Raw genomic sequence first — 16429 nt, forward strand, 5'->3', positions numbered from 1 at the left:
CTCTTGGAGAATTTCCACAAGGGCCTTTTCCTCGTTCTTTAACCTGATTTTACAATTCTCCTGATGCTTTGGGATGGCGGAGCGGGAAGAACCTATTCAGACTGAGATTGTTCACTTTAAGCATTTCCCCTTTCCTTATTATTAATCTAAAAAAAAAAAAACGCCAAGAAACAGGGGAAACTATGATTACGGGATCTCGAAAGGCCTGTAAAATGCGTTTCCGCATTTTCATCTTTTCTTTGGCATTAGGACCTTTTTAAAAAATATATTTTTGGCGGAGTGGGCCCAAGAGTGAGGTTCAGAATAGTAGAGGGGGTGCTGGTGTGGGGCAGCTCCGGATCGGACTCTAGCCGGCCGCCAGGCGGGCTAGAAGCTACAAGGGCGCGGCCGCGGGCGGGCGGGCCCCGGGGAGGGGCTTTGCGGAGGCGCCGCGGCCCGAGCCGAGCTGGGCCGCCGGGGCTCCGCGCGCAGAGCGGCCGGGCGGGCGGTGGCGCTGCGGAGGCGGCGACCGAGGCCGGCGGGCGCGGAGGAGGGGCCGGAGACTGGGGCGGCCGGCGGCAGCCGCCTCGGTGACGACTCCCGGCAGCGCGGCGACCAGAGGAGACCGAGCCGCGGGGCCCGCCGTCGCCGCCGCTCCGGGCTGTCTTCCTTCTCCAGTCTCGGCGGGGGCGTCAGGAATGGGCCCCAACCGCCGCGGGCCCCGCACGCTGCGCCGTCCGTAGGGCCCCAACAATCGGAGGTCGGCCGGCCGGCCTCTCACCACCCCTCACCCCAGCCGAACCGTCCCCACCCCATATCCCCGGGAAGGAAGATGAGGGAAACAGGCCCGGCGCTCAGCAGCCAGAGCAGCAGCAGCAGCAACAACAGCAGCGGTCGGGGGAGGGTGTTTCGCCGTTTCCTCTCAGCCGCCAGGACAAGATGGCAGCGGCCGCGGAGAGGGGCTGAGCCCGGGCTGGGTGGTGCCGCCTGCTGAAGCGCCTGGCTCCCTGTCCCCGGCACGGCCCCGCACCCACCCCGGACATGCTCAGGGCTGCGGCCGCCCGAAGAGGGGAGAGCGCAGGCCTCTAGGAAGGTAAAGGACTAGGGTAAGGGGGCGCCCCAAGCCCGGGGCGGGGGTTGGCGGTGGGGGGGGGGGAACGGCTCCACCGGCCGCGCCTGCGTTCGGAGGGCCAGCGGGCCCCTCCTCCAGACCCTCCCTGAGCCCGACGCCCCCTGAGCGGTCTGCACCCGTCGCGCGTTCCGCACCCGGATCCGCATCTCCTGTGCGCTCGTGCTCCTCGTTTCCGCCTGGCCCCCTTGGGGTGGCAGATCCAGGCGTCTCCTTCGAGGCCGAGGCGCCCCAGGCCCGAGGCCGCCGGACGTGGGGGGCCGCGCGTGGTTCCTGCGTGCGGTGGCGCAGCCTCCGGGAAGCCGCGCTGGGGCTGGGCCGGGCGGCCCCCGGCGCCCCCTGCCAGGGTTGCGCAACGGCTCTTCCCAGCAACCGAAGTTTTGTTTAGTCCCGCTGGCGGGGCGGGGGCCCTCTTCCCTCCCCGCAGCCTGGGCCGTCACTACGGAGACCTCTTGTCTTTCATTAAGGGGAACAAACACAAACACACGCACGCACGCACGCAACTTGAGGGCCGCGGCCGATGGCTGCGTCCCTGGCTTTGTGGCCCAGTCCCCAGCGTCGTCGAGCGGCGGGTCCGGAGGGTGTCAATTCGAGGGACGTTGAGTGCGTGTGATTGTTGGGGAGGAGAAATGTGATCCGCCGCTCCGCGTCCCCCGCCGCGGCCGGAGGAAGGCGTGGCGGCCGCGCGGCGGGTCTGTTGCCGGCGTCTCTCGTTACGGTGGCGGCCGCCCGCTTCCCTTCGCGGCGCTGGGAGAACTCGCGGAAAGACTTCGGAGGAGAGAATGTCTGTTTTCCTGTCGGGAGGGAGACGGCTGTTTTAACATGGTATGTAGCTCTCGGCGAAGCCTGTTTCCCAATCTTCTCTCTGCGTGAGGAATTGCGCTGAAGGGTGTGTGCGTAAATTACCTTGGACCTGTTACAGAGCAGTCACAACACGTTCAGTCCTTGAACCGTGTTTTCACAACCTCTTGCTGCCCTGTTAGAATTTATTTTTCCACCTGTCGGTCGCTGCTTCTCATTAGAAGGAGCTTCTGTTAGCAACAGAGAAGTTTTTCAGATTATCGTCCAGTTTACAGGCAAAGCTCATGGTTGATTCCATTGTCAACTTTGATGTCTCTCTGGTCTAGGGCCAGAAAAGTTAGCTGGTAAACCAGCCTGTGCCTCTGTTTAGTAGTTTGGTGATGATTTTCCTTTTCTTTTTTCTATTTTAGGTATTTGCTTGTTAGCTGTAGCTTCTGAAGATGAAGGATTTATATTTAAACCGTTTCCGTTTATTTCCAAGTTTTAATTACTGGGCGCTTTAAAATTTTAAGAGGTTCTCTTAATCAAATTTTTGATGAGAACTCTTAAGCAGGATCGATGAGTTTTGTTACCCAACTAAAAACATTTTAATCCTGCATTCTCAATTTTTCAGAAGCTAGGCAAGCCTCACCATATGTTTGATAAGTCTAAATTCTGCTTAGGCTTGCAAGTGCGGTGCTAATTTTATACAATGAGCCATGATAAGATTTTGATAGGTCATGATTAAACTTAGGATTTAAGTAAACAAAATAAGACTGACTCTTTTTGTTTTCTTTAAAAAAAAATAGTTTTTAAAGTTTTCTTGGTTACCTCATGCCTTCATGCCACTTAAGAGTAATTGAGATGTACCAACCAGGTACATAGTTGTTAAAAGTTCCATACTTTTTAATCAACAAGCTATTTCTTGGTATATTTATGGGTGTATTCGTGAAGTATAGGGTACTCTTATTTATGAAATACAATGGTTGAGGTTTATTTTTTTTCACATTTTTGAAACGTTTTTAATTTGTGTAAAGGTAAAGATGTGCTGATATATTTGATATTTTGGATATTTCATTGTGTGCGGTTCTTTTTTGTATTTATGGGGAAAATTGAATAATTTAATTTGTTCCTTAATTTTTTATACTCTAGGGACTATATTTAAAAAATTTTTGTGGAGCGCCTTAGCTTAAAACTATGTTTTAGAAAGATAAAATGAGCTTGAACTCCAGAACAGAGCCAGCCATTAGTTTCAGATTTATATTTGGACACTGCTGACTATAGTAGCTAAACATACATATTAAGCAGGGAGATCATAACCTGGTGAGCCAGTCTTAGTTTATTGTCATAATACCTTTTCCATTGAACTTGTCATTATCTTGCTTATAAACCAGTCATTGGCTTCTGGGCATGGAGTTTTAGAGTCACATAAAAGTGGATGATTTTTATGGAATAATTCTTCTTGTAAACATGCTTGAAAAGAAGCTTCAGATCATACTATTTTAATTTTTTGGATGTTCTGTCATGGGTATCATAAAACAAGGTGCAAATTACAGAGGTGGGTTTCTGTAGCTAGTAGGGCAGGGCACATAAGTATTTGTTGAATGCAGATTATTGAAAGCCCCACCCCCTTTTTTTTCTTGCAACTTAAAATAGCAGCAGCTGTCAAGTGAACTTTTTCATTGAGCTTTGTTTTAAATATTTGATATATCAACATTGAGGGCATCTCTGTGGAAGGGCAGATGAAGAAAATGTAAATTTCAAAGTGCTAAAATGCTGTTTCCCAATCCTGTTTCACATCCATTGAATGGAATACTTGTTTGAGTGTTAGTTTCCATTTGAATGTTAGAATGATTTATTCTGGTAACTTTCAAAGTTAATTTTCTTAATATGATGGTATGGTAGATTAGAATTGCATTATTGGTGGTTAGTTAATTCAAAGTCTTTAAAAAAAATATAGTTTACATTGTAACTTATGTTTGAATTTGGAGATGAAAATATGGCAATATTTAGATTTAAGGGTGTTTTAAGGACTTTTGAATTTTTCCACATTTAAAGTATCTGTCCAGAATTATTCTTGCTTCTTAACTATTAAAGGACATAAGATGATTTGCTGCATGATTATGTTGTTGGTACCAAAAGAAATCTTCATGTGAAATTTCTGTGTTTGCAGCTGTCCTAGTTTCCTAATATCTGAAGTTGAGACTCCTAGTGTGATATGTTTAACTTGGAAGTTACTTTTGATGACAAACCCTAGAACTTTGTAAAAATCAAGGAACCTATCAGTGTCTTTTTTTTTTAAAAGAGCCCCTCCCTGCTCCCTCGTGCCCCCCCCCCCCCTTCCTGAAAGCTTTGTGGTGGGTATAACCTTTTCTGTGTAATAGGAAGGTAAGTCTAAATAAGTTATTTGAAATGTCCTTTCTGGTTCTGGATTTAGCTGCTTAAAAAATTTATATATATACGCACACACACACACACGCATATATATATATATATATAGTCTAATACGTTAAAGCATACAATATAAGTTGAATATAGGGCTATAGATTTGGAGTAGAAGTTTTAAGTTAGTGGAGGATTTTAGGATTAGCCAAAGTCCACTCCTTCTAGTTGGATTGGTATAATTAAGAGTTATTTGAGGAAGAACAGTTTAATGTTAGTGTGCTGCTTCTGTAGCTTTGTCACAGCTGTCCTCTTTTTGTTTTTTGTTAAAAAATCTTAATCACTGTCAAGACAGAACAGATATTTGGAGGATGTATGTTACACATTTTACTCAAATATTGGTTGAATTAGACCTTGACCAATTTAGCGGATCAGACTGTTCTCCACAGTTGCTACTTGGGCCATGTGTCACTACACAAAGGCAACATGTTGTCTAGATTCTGAAACATACCACTGAATGCTAGGGCGGTAGAGCTTCTGCTCTCACCACTCCTGTGGAAATTAAAAGAACTGGATGAGTTTTAGGGTGGCATTTATAGTTTGTGGACAGTTAAGACATTAAGCTGATTTACTTTGTCTTTCATATTTAGTAGTTAATGGCAAGAAAGCTGTCTTTTTCTTTTTTCTCTTTGAAAGCTGTCTTTTTCTAATGCAAAAGTCTTTGAAATGAAACAAACCAAGGTAATATTTTTTTACCTTAAATGTATTTTATTTTGATCCAAACAATTGGTCTAATTTTCTGAGTGAGCATTTTTCATTCCTAAGGGAGACTGAGTGGAAGGGAAGGTAGAGGGCAGATGCTTCAGAGAAAGCTGGGCTGTGGTGGGGGGTGATGGTGAGGCGTGGGTTTCATTGGATTTGGGAGACTTAAGAAATCTGTTTTAAATGTTCAAGTTGCTAGAAACCAGAGTTCTCTTAGTTGTAAAGTCAATGAAATACTGTGGTAGCTTGGAGGAAGGATTATGAATATGGCATTGGCACCTGCCGAATGATCATTCTTGTGAAATAATATGTTTATCATCCTTGACCAGTTTTTGAATCCTCCCCAGCCCCCAGTTTTTTTCCTTAAAGTATAATTTAGAGAAGATAAACTTTTTATACAATTTTTAAAAAAAGAACACGTTACAGGCCTATCTTGAAATTAGAGGTGTGACGGTAACAGACCATATTGCCATTATGATGAGTTTGATTTATGAGAATAATATTTTTAGTTTTTGGAGATCCTTAAAAATAAAACTGAAGTGCACTTAATATGCGAATCTAGGTTTTTCAAAACACAGGTTTCTTTGTCACACAGTTCATTTTTACATTCTAAGAGGAACATCTCTTTTAAAGATTAGACTTCCAGATACTTTTTGGTGTTGTATTTTCTTTCTTGCTTTGTCGTTTTTTTTGTTTGTTTTTTTAAATGAAAAGGTGGTTACACCTAAAAGAAGTAGAGGTTTGTGGAATAGGGAAAAATAGTACTTGGCTCCTCTGAACTGTACCTTTTCCTTGATCTAAGTGAAGTGAAGTCGCTCAGTTGTGTCCGATTCTGCAACCTCATGAACTGTAGTCTGCCAGTCTCCTCCATCCATTAGATTTTCCAGGCAAGAATACTCTTTGCCATTTCCTTCTCCAGAGGGAATCGAACCTGGGTCTCCCGCAATGTAGACAGTCTCTTTACCGTCTGAGCCACCAGGTAAGTGAGGATCTAAATTGTGAAAAACTGGTTATTTAGTATAACTCTTTGGTCACATTGAAAATAAGGGATTGCCAGGGATGGTCAGATTTAGTTCTTTTTCGTGTAATTATTGATGCTGGAGTACCTTTTCTAATTGGAAAAAAAATGTTTTAAGTTTGATAGATTTTGAAATAATCAAATCAGCAGATTATGAGTCACTCTCTCCCTCCTTTAAAATTTTGTAATCATTTATTATAAATTGCATTTGATTACATATGGATTACCAAGAAAGTTGTCTTTAGGATTTGATAGAAAATATAAAGCTTGGCTGTATTTGACTAGCCAATTAATCCATTTTAGAAAAAAGTATTTGATTTACATTTATATTAGCTTCAAACTCTTCAACTTCTTCCTGCTTTGTTGCATATTGTTCATAAATTAAAATGTGTTACAGTTTTTGAAAAACAGAAGGTAAACTTTGCAGAAAATAACTTGTTTAAAAAATGTTTCCTCCCCTATAAAGCAATTATTTTAAAGGCGTAAAAATTTCATTACCGAATATATATTGACTGTGTGTTATCTGTTTAATAATACATCAAGAGTCTTGTAGGTCTGGTAAACTATACTACTTTAGATAAATAATGCTCAGTCTTACATAGTTAATAAGTTAGATGGACTGATAACATTGAAAATTGAACCCAACTTTCTAGAGACTTTTTTTAAAGAGTATAATACTTCTGAGGACTTTAAATCTGTAACTTATTGCAACTTCTAATGAGATTAAATAGGGTACAGTGATATAAAACCACAGTGAAAATTAGAGGTTATGTGCTATATAGCCTATGGCTATGATGCTGTGTTTCACTACATTCTCAAAACAAACCATGTTTTGGGCCAGTTTCAGTGGAGACAGTACAGGTATCTCTATAGTATATTAGTTATAGTTTTGTATTTTAAGGTAGATAAAGAGTAGTATCGAGTTCAAAAGTACTGGGTTTTTAATCTGGTTAGCATGCTTTAAATATTTTTTTGTAGCTGGATCATTGACTTTGACTACAAATAAATGAAATTTTATTATGATAGGTAAAACAATGATAAATAAGTATATTAAAGTTATCTAATACATGTTTGAGTGCCCATTAACTGCAAATTACTATCTATGGATGAAGAGTATGACATGATAATCTCTGCTTTGAGGAAGTAGATTCTATGAATTTTATTTTTGTGATAATCTTTCCATCAAGTCTAGCCAATTTAGTAGTATAATAGCCTTGAATTCTGGAGAAGGCAATGGCAACCCACTCCAGTACTCTTGCCTGGAAAATCCCATGGACAGAGGAACCTGGTAGGCTGCAGTCCATGAGGTTGCTAAGAGTCGGACATGACTGAGCAACTTCACTTTCACTTTTCACTTTCCTGCATTGGAGAAGGAAATGGCAACCCACTCCAGTGTTCTTGCCTGGAGAATCCCAGGGATGGGGGAGTCTGGTGGGCTGCCGTCCGTGGGGTCACACAGAGTCAGACACGACTGAAGTGACTTAGCAGCAGCAGCCTTGAATTCGCTAAGTCATGTCCAACTATTTTGTGACCTGTGAACTGTAGCCTACCAGGTCTCTCTGTCCATGGGATTTTCCGGGCAAGAATACTGGAGTGGGTTGTCATTTCCTTATCTAGGGAATCTTCTGGATTGTTTATCATTGAGCCACCAGGGAAGTGGTTTAGTAGTGTAATTGCCTTTAGTGCCTTATGGAGACATACATATGTTAATTTAAATGAAGGAGAGGGTCATTTCTCAAATACGGTTAATCTCATTCTCTTACTCTCTAGTGTTTCCTTCTGGACTTGCCCAATTCTTGTATTGCCTGAGAAAGTTATTATAGGATTGCCTCTTCTAATTATATTATTACTTTCTCAGTTTGTAGTAGGGCTCTCCAAATTTCATTCCTATGCCATCTGTGGGAAGGAAACAGGTGAAAACTGGGTATAGATAGAATTTCATTTTAAGGTACTTTTAAAAATATTGAAATTTCTGGCTATAACTCATTTTGAAACCACTCTTCAGAAGGGATATTATTTGTGTACTTAATTTGTGTAAATCAAGTCTGTCTTATTTGAGGTCCTTAAAACAGTCATGCAAAAGGCAAGTGTTGTGTTTCTCCTATTACAGTTGTATATAATAAATTCTTAATGAACTTTGACAATTTGGTAGCATTTTGATATTTTATACAAGTGTATTTAAAATGGAATTCTTTTTCTTTTTGGCCACACTGTACATCTTGCAGGATCTTAGTTCCCTGACCAGGGATTGAACCTAGGCCCCAGCAGTGAAAATTGTGAGTCCTAACCCCTGGACCACCAGGGAATTCCCTAAAATTGTATTCTGCATGGAAACCTACCCAGAGTGTTAGGGACTATAACATAATTGGTTTCCTAATAGCTTTTCCAAAGAAAAGCAATGCCAAAGAATGCTCGAACTACCGCACAATTGCACTCATCTCACACGCTAGTAAAGTAATGCTGAAAATTCTTCAAGCCAGGCTTCAGCAATACGTGAACTGTGAACTTCCAGATGTTCAAGCTGGTTTTAGAAAAGGCAGAGGAACCAGAGATCAAATTGCCAACATCTGTTGGAAAAGCAAGAAAAAGCAAGAGAGTTCCAGAAAAACATCTATTTCTGCTTTATTGACTATGCCAAAGCCTTTGACTGTGTGGATCACAATAAACTGTGGAAAATTCTGGAAGAGGTGGGAATACGAGACCATCTGACCTGTCTCTTGAGAAACCTGAATGCAGGTCAGGAAGCAACAGTTAGAACTGGACATGGAACAACAGACTGGTTCCAAATAGGGAAAGGAATATGTCAAGGCTGTATATCGTCACCCTGCTTATTTAACTTATATTCAGAGTACATCATGAGAAACGCTGGACTGGAAGAAACACAAGCTGGAATCATGATTGCTGGGAGAAATATCAATGACCTCAGATATGCAGATGACACCACCTTTATGGCAGAAAGGGAAGAAGAACTAAAGAGCCTCTTGATGAAAGTGAAAGAGGAGAGTGAAAAAGTTGGCTTAAAGCTCAACATTCAGAAAACTAAGATCATGGCATCTGGTCCCATCACCTCATGAGAAATAGATGGGGAAACAGTGGAAACAGTATCAGACTTTATTTTTTTGGGCTCCACAATCACTGCTGATGGTGATTGCAGCCATGAAATTAAAAGACTCTTACTCCTTGGAAGGAAGGTTATGACCAACCCAGATAGCATATTTAAAAGCAGAGACATTACTTTGCCAACAAAGGTCCATCTAGTCAAGGCTATGGTTTTTCCAATGGTCATGTATGGATGTGAGAGTTGGACGGTGAAGAAAGCTGAGCGCTGAAGAATTGATGCTTTTGAACTATGGTGTTGGAGAAGACTCTTGAGAGTCCCGTGGACTGCAAGGAGATCCAACCAGTCCATCCTAAGGGAGATCAGTCCCGAGTGTTCATTGGAAGGACTGATGTTGAAGCTGAAACTCCAATACTTTGGCCACCTCATGCAGAGTTGACTCATTGGAAAACACCCTGATGCTGGGAGGGATTGGGGGCAGGAGGAGAAGGGGACAACAGAGGATGAGATGGTTGGCTGGCATCACCGACTCAATGGACATGGGTTTGGGTGGACTTCGGGAGTTGGTGATGGACAGGGAGGCCTGGCGTGCTGCGATTCACGGGGTTGCAAAGAGTCGGACATGACTGATTGACTGAACTGAACTGAATAGCTTTTGAGTAGAAAATAGTTGGAATGCTTGCCTTGTCAGTTGCCCTTAGCCTAGTGTGACAGTGCTGGAAGTATTTCTAGTGGCTACTTTGAAACTTGCAAAATCACTTTTAAAATATCTCATATCTGAAGGTATATCTAGCTTGAAATTGTTTCCTATTAATCTGATTGGAAGAAAATGAAATACCTCAATTTATAACCTATTTTTATAAATTAACAATATATTCCATTGTAAGGGAAAGGTTACATTAAAAAAATATAAAATCGTATCTAAACTGTTCTTCGATCAGAGACCATGTCTCAAAGGTTTTTATATCTCCTCAAGTGCCTGCTTGACATTGGGGAATCAAATATAATTATTGATAGTGTGATAGTGAAGTCGCTCATTTGTCTCTGACTCTTTGTGACCCCATGGACTGTAGGCTTCTCTGTCCATGGGATTTTTCCAGGCAAGAGTACTGGAATGGGTTGCCATTTCCTTCTCCAATAAAAGTAGTCATAAATCATAACAGTAGTCAAATACTGGCATACTTTATTGAGTAGCTTGACTGGTGCCTGAGGAAGCAATTGTGAATGTATCAAAGACCCATTTGACTTCTCAAAATGCTACTTTTCCCCTCACCTCCTTAATTCTAGCAAATGAGTCTGTTTCTTAGGTAGAGGTCAACAGACATCAACTTCCTCTAGATTTCCACCTCTTTACTTCTGAGTATAACTTCTACCATTACCCATTTTGTGTTTCCACTACTCTCCCAAGAAAAGAAATACCTCTTTTCCTCCAAGAGTACTCCCTGTTCTCTTTTGTGGATTTCATCCTAAAATGTTTTTCAGCGTCTTGAACCTATCCAGTAACTTCAGTTTCCCTCTTTTTCTTGACCCCTTTTCTTCAGCCTTAAACAGGCATTTTTTAATTGTGCCTCCGCAGGTCTGGAGACCTATCTTCCCTACTCTATTTCTTCCACATTTCTTAATGTGTACTCTAACCTCTACTTGACAATGTAGCTCTCTGTCCATGCCGCTCGAGTGAAGTTACTCCCACTAAGCTCTCCAGTAGTTTTCTTTTATTCATGGTTTGTGTATTCCTCCAGATTTGCATCCAGTCACTCTTCAGTTCTGAGCTGCTTCTAGCTCATCTTCTGAATTGTCTCCTGAACTCCCTATTTTTCCTGTATGGGTAACTCAAACTGAATTGATAATCTTACTTCCAAATTTGTTGCTTTTTCTGCATTTCCTTTTTGTTATTCTTATTCATTTTCTATTGTGGTTTTAATGTTTGAAACTTTTAAGTCTTAAACTGTTTTTTTTTCTGATGAGTGCATTAAAAAAATAATACTAAAAACAAGACAAACAGCCACAACTGTGCTTTGCAAAATGACATCTTTCAGGTTTTATCAAGTTTCCTTTTTAAAATCCATATTAAGAAAGTAAAGTATGTATAAAAGCTATATGAAAATATTAACTGGGAAAAAAGCAACTTACGATATGCATATGTGGTAGAATATTATGCTGCTATTTAAAGTAAGAGTAAAGATACCCTGTAAGAGAACAAATTGACGTCAGGTTATACATGTATTACGATTATAAGCATGCAATAAAACATACATTAGAATGACTGAAGGAAATGTTTTTGTGCAAAATGTTAAATTTCACAGATTAGTCCACTCATTCTAGCCATCTGATTTCAAGTAGCGATAAGGCTTAGTGATAATTTTTACTCTTTGAATTTGCAAGGCTTCTATGAATAAATAACATTTAAGTCATAACATTGTAATAAGACCATTTTGGCACATTCATCATGTATAGTTAGGATGTGGTCATTAGTTTTACATCTGAGATTCTGTCTAGCCTCTTACGCAATTGCCTGAAAAATGAGGTCAGTTTTGGCCAATAAGAAATTTTTAGTTATTATCTGGAGGATAAATTTCTCATCAGTAAGCTATAAGTACTTTGTGGCCATTTTCAAATGATTTAATGTGTTTTTGTTTTATGCCATGGAATCAGTGGCATAAATTTTATGTATAAAATTTATACATAAATTTTAATTTTGAACTTAAAAATAAGGGAGCTTTCCTGGTGGCTCAGTGATAAAGAATCCGTGCACCAATACAGGAGACTCATGTTTGATCCCTGATCCAGGAAAATCCCACATGCAGCAGAGGAACTCAGCCCATTGGCCACAACTATTGAGCCTGTGCTCTAGAGCTTGGGAGATGCAACTTTTGAGTCCACGTGCTGCTGCAACCATGGAAGCCAGCTTTCCTCAAGCCTGTACTCCACAACAAAAGCCACTGCAGTAAGAAGCCTGCCCAATGAAAAGGAGAGTAGCCCCTGCTCGCTTCAGCACAGCCAAAGATAAATAAATAAAAGACAATAAATTGTTTAGAAAAAAATGTGTTAGTATTATAGGCAACTTCAATCTGAATTACTTTCTTTTTTAAAATATTTATTTCATTGAAGTATAGTTAACAGTGTTAATTTCTGATGTATAGCAAAATGATTTGTTTATACATGTATATACACATATGTGTATCATTTTTCCATATTTTCCATTATGATTTATTATAGGATATTGAATATAGATATTGAATATACTATATACCCTATGGTATATAGTAGGACCTTTCTGTTTACCAATTCTATGTATGATAGTTTGCACTGCAGTCCCCACTCTCAATTCATTGCTCCTGTCCTCTTAACAACCACAAGTCTGTTATATTTGTGTCTGTTTCTTTGAGTTAAAATTTTTTTGAATTGAACTTTCTTAATCATGTTTTTATCTTTTCATGTGTTGGTGTTGTTAAGAAAACTCTTTAGCCAGATAAATCTTGAGTTTTTCTTATCATTATAATTCTGATACATATAATTGTATGGTATCCTATATGACAGTGTGGCTTTTTACACTGATATAACAAATTTTTTTCAATGTTTCTGTGAGCTTGTTGTGGAAGAAATAAACGTTTATGTGACCCTTGCTAAATGAATATAAATCTGCAGTTTTAGTTCACAGCTTATTACATGCAACCCAACAATGTGTCACTTTAAGAAGTTAATGGTTAGAGGTAGAGCCAAACAGAAGCAGTTGTAATAGTTTCTAAGAATTCAGCAGTCCTCTAAGAGTACTTTTGAGAAGCTGATTGTTTTTCCTCTTTAGGGCTTTATGAATTCTTTGTTCTTTAGTTTTTTTCTGGCTTTCTTAAGGCTATCCATTGTAAATTTCTGCCCTGTCCTCTTCCTCAAATTTGTCATGAGCATAAGAGTGAGATCTTTGTTTTTCTTAATATAGTCTCATTTCTGTTCCTTCTATTGTTTCTCAGTTGATACCATAGAGATTCCTGAAGTGCAGGGTTTCCGGATGCCGTTGTGAAAGATCATCTTCACAAGATGTATATGACATTTAAAATTTGAAAGTAAAGTTTCTTTACTTAGAAAGGTTTTTGAAGGTACTTCACTAAATTCCTCAAAAAGGACTTTTCTATAAAATGGCATATCTGGCAACCAGCTATGAAGGGAGAGAACATAATTGTAGGGAGAAAAAAAATTATGAATTTAGCAGTGTAAGTCACATCAGGAACATACAGGGTCTTAACATAATTTGGAAAGAACAAGGAATTGACTTTTTTGTTCCTGTTTATTTTTTCAAGCCCTAAAATGTCTTTCATAAAGATTTTTCAAAACTAAAAGTACTAAAATCAAGCTTATGCAACTGTAAATATTTGTCTCTTCAGCTCTTAGAGATGCAAAACTGTTATTAGTGTGTGCATAGTGGTGGGCAGCTACTGTTCTCACTTCACACTAGTTTTTAGACTTTCATCTCTTGTAGTATATATAACTCTTGAGTGATAGTACTGTTAGTGATGAATGAAGAACAGTGTATAGAATGAGAATCTTAAAATTGTTTATTTAGCATAGCCCATAATTTAGAAAATTTTTGTAGAACTTGACCTTTAATTCTATAAATGTTCATTTAGAACTTTGAACTCTTATCTCTTAGAAAAATCTTAACGTGTCAGCAGCATTTTTTTCTTTATATTGCTTGATCAGCAGTGGATGTTTGATCAAATTATTAATCTATGATTCAGTTTCCTCTGAATTGTTTCAGAGGTGTTTTAGGTTAGGAGATATTCATGCTTTAACAGTTGGTTACATGGATTTTTGTTTTAATAAGAAAGAAAAGTTTTGTAGTGATTCTTTTGGGACAGAATTTCCTACAAAGTAGAAGACAATTCATTTGGCTTTCTAGAAGGGAGTTATTCATAACCTAAAGATGTAAGGCTGTTTAATTTTTATAATAATCCATTGGTAGGTACTGGCATTGGTAGATACTGTGTGATGAATTTAAGGAAATTTTCTTTTGTACTTGTTTTATAAACTAGATTTGAATTATGAATCTTAAAGGTTATTTCAATAAAAAGAGTGCTTCAGAGGAACTTTTCATTTTTAGTCAGCTTTTCTGTCAATATTTCCATTTCTGAGTTTTGATTTTTACATAGCTTCAAAAAATCTAGAGAATTATATGCTTTAGAAAATGTAGTTCTTAAATACTGTTTTTCATTAACTCTCTTCTAGCTTTTCTAAAGACTTGTATTGGCAGGGTGAATTCTAGCAGCTTTGAAATGTCCAGCGGATCACTTTCTGTTCCAAAAGTTGGAATGTTTTGCTTAGTCAGATGAAGCTTGTTATTTAACATGCTGATTTGTGTTACAGTCAACACATTCCCTAGATGCTTTGTTCACAATACTGCTGGAAAATACCCAAGACTTTAGTGTTTTCAAATAAATGTTTTGTAGGTACCTGAGACAGCAGGATTATTTTATGAAGCTTTACAATTTGTGGTGGTTCATGTATATGAGGTTTCTTACATGAAATATTTTAGTGTCAGTAATTTCCTGGATATAATAATTGATACAGTGACCTGTTTAATAATATGGATATTAAAAATGGCCAGTGAAGAGTTAAACTTACTATTCACGCTAAAAACTTATTTTCTGGAATACCCTGTCTTTTATTTCTAAGAGGGCTTGCTGCTTTGTTTTTTGTAAATGCGTATTTTAAACAAAGTAATTGAAAAATGAAAGCATGACTAGATACTACTTTTTATTGACTAAATATTGCTAGTCATATAGTTTCATTTTCTAATTCCTGTTGTAGAACCTTGTTTAGACTAGTACTAAGGTTCTCTGTCTTTCAAGAATAAGAAGACCCTTTTATTGTCAATTTATTGGACCACATAGTGAAATACTAGTTTTAGTCTCTATCGATTGAAGAAATTACACAATGACCCAAAGCTTCAAAAACAAGTGTGAATTAAGAAATATATTTTAATGAAAAGATTTCCTGTCACTGCTTATGAATGCTTTTTTATTAACGGGGGCGCATGATCCCTGAGACTTGCTCTGTGCCTGACAATTCTAGATTTAGGTGATCTCGGCCATACCTAAGATATTCAGCGATTCATTCTCAAATGAGTAACGCTTGAAGAGCAGCCTTGTGCAAGAAAAGCATTGTCACTTGACAAAAATTCAGACCTACAGAAAATTTGCAAGAATAGTACAAAGAATTCCTGTGTATTTTTCACCTGGATTCTTCAAATGTTAACACTTTTACCCCATTTGCATTTACCTTTTCCTCTCTATGTCTGTGTTTTTTTTTTTTCCTGAACTTTTTGAGAGTACGTTGCAGACTTTATGTCCATATACCCCTAATTTCTTTTCCAGAAAAGCAAAGGCTATTTAGTTTTATGTCTATGTTTTCTGTAATCTGGAAAGTTTCTCAGTCTTTGTGTTGTTTCCTGATATTGACATTTTGAAGAATACTGCTAGTTGTTTTGTAGAATGGCTGTCAACTTGGATGTTTGTTTTCTTGTGCTTAGAAGTAGCACAGTGAAATACATTCTCTCAATACATCATACCAGGAGTCACGTGATGGCGATATATCCCATTACTAGAGATTTTAACATTGATCACCTGGTTAACGTGATATCTGCCCGTTTCTTCATTTTGATTTAAATGTATTTTGTGGGAATGTACTTTGAAAATATGTAATTGTCAAGAACTGTGAAAGGTCTTGCAAACTAACAGATTAGGAATGGCTGCTGCAGAAGACAGACTCTGAGGTAAGAGATAAAGGACTTTCTTATTTCTTACTGAGCAATAGTAGTAGTCAGCCGGTCAGTATTTCCTCTGTTTCCCCGGCTTAGTTCCCACAGGGTGATGCAAACAGGGCCAGGTGACTCATGCACAAGAGGAGTTGCACTGCAGGAGCGGCACCCCAGGTTTGAAAAACTCAAATCTTTTGTAAGGGGCAGTGAACCTGCCTGACATGCGCCCAGGAGGGAGTCATTATCTTTGTTACCCTGGGCGTGAAGCAACCTGCCCTTTGCTCAGGAAGACGCTATCTCTGCCTTCCAAGGCTGTTCAGTATACAAATATCCTTGAGAAGAGACTCCAAAACAAAGGCATTCAGTGTCCCTGCTTGCAAGACACAGAGAAGCATGAGAGATCCATGGTGAATTGTCTCCCAACAATAATATCCTGTTATTCTTGAAACTTTCACCATTTTTTAAAAAAATTTTATTGGAGTATAGTTGATTTACAGCATTGTGTTAGTTTTAGGTATACAGCAAAGTGATTCAGTTACACATATATTCATTCTTTTTCTCACCTACTAGTTT

At 39.3% G+C, this 16429-nt stretch overlaps 1 protein-coding gene across 19 annotated transcripts in view; it reads left to right on the plus strand.

Annotated features, from left to right (window-relative positions):
* HIPK3 (homeodomain interacting protein kinase 3) overlaps positions 1 to 16429 on the plus strand; it is a 90665-nt gene that overhangs the window by 5561 nt on the left and 68675 nt on the right. For 4 of the 19 annotated variants that reach the window (XM_081543802.1, XM_081543811.1, XM_081543805.1 and 1 more), the window contains exons 1-2: positions 1764 to 1933; positions 5952 to 6011. The exons of 1 other annotated variant lie outside the window; for it this stretch is intronic. The gene's annotated coding sequence lies outside the window, so the exon portion shown is untranslated. Of the gene's footprint in view, positions 1 to 469; positions 1934 to 4765; positions 5012 to 5834; positions 6012 to 16429 lie in introns of those variants that run through there. 14 more of the 19 variants (XM_081543800.1, XM_081543808.1, XM_081543803.1 and 11 more) reach the window with 5 other exon arrangements.

Source organism: Giraffa tippelskirchi, chromosome 11 (genome assembly GCF_054371585.1).
Source record: "Giraffa tippelskirchi isolate mGirTip1 chromosome 11, T2T-mGirTip1v1.2.pri, whole genome shotgun sequence".
Lineage (NCBI taxonomy): Eukaryota > Metazoa > Chordata > Mammalia > Artiodactyla > Giraffidae > Giraffa > Giraffa tippelskirchi.